We start from the raw sequence: 1,127 nt of genomic DNA, 5'->3' as shown, positions 1-1,127 counted from the left end.
AAATGGCCTCCAAGTCGCCCTGTCCCCCGCCATTTCACTGCCCTGCTACCAACTCACACCCCCCTCTCTCATATACCTCTCCACCCCATCCCTCCATCTCATCCTCGGCCTCCCCCTCCCTCTCAACCCCTCCACCTCACTCACATACATTCTCTTCGTCAGTCTTTTACCCTCCATCCTCTCCACATGGCCGAACCACCTCAGTGTGTTCCTCATAACGCTTCCTATCACATCCACCTCCTCACCACAACGCTCCTTTATATCCTCATTCGTCAGCCTGTCTCTCCATGTGACTCCACAGGCTACTCTTAAATAACTCATTTCCACTGCTCTCACTCTTGACTTGTGTCCTTCCAACAATGTTCAAGCTTCACTTCCGTACGTTAGAGTTGGTATCACAATACTGTCATGTAATAACTTTTTCACTTCCATGCTCACTTCCCTGTTTCTTATCACTCCTTTCAAAGAACCAGCAACCTTTCTTCCCTGCTGTACCCTTTCAAGCACATCACCCTCCAAACCTCCATCCTTACTCATCACACTACCCAAGTACTTAAATGTACTCACATTTTCCAATTCCTCACCATCCAACCTCGCTGTACATTCACTAACTTCACCTCTCTCAAACACCAGCACTTTACTCTTCCCTACATTCACCTTTAGATTCCGTTTCTTATGCACTCTCCCAAACTCATCCACCAAGCCTTGCAGTTCCCCTTCGTCTTCACTCAACAACACAGTATCATCTGCAAACAACAGTACAGGGAGTTTCCAAACACTATCCTCTCTCACCAGGGCCACTCCAACATCCACTACCCTACCTTGTACCTCTTTTATTACCCCATCCATGTACAGATTGAACAACCATGGAGACATGACACATCCCTGTTTCAACCCAACTTTCAAAGAGAAAAATTCACTTAGTTCACCATCCACATGCACAGCAGCCTTCGCACCATCGAACATACTCTTCACAGCATTCAACAACTTCCCATCTACTCCATATATTCTTAACACTTTCCACAGTCCTTGTCTATCCACCCTGTCATATGCTTTCTCCAAATCCATGAAAGCCGCATACAACTTCTTTCCCTTCTCTAGAAACTTTTCCACTAAAGATCTAAGAA

The sequence above is a fragment of the Coenobita brevimanus genome, chromosome 73, assembly GCF_032717465.1.
Source record: "Coenobita brevimanus isolate Jiangsu-jjx chromosome 73, ASM3271746v2, whole genome shotgun sequence".
NCBI lineage: Eukaryota > Metazoa > Arthropoda > Malacostraca > Decapoda > Coenobitidae > Coenobita > Coenobita brevimanus.
This window is presented reverse-complemented; position numbering follows the sequence as displayed.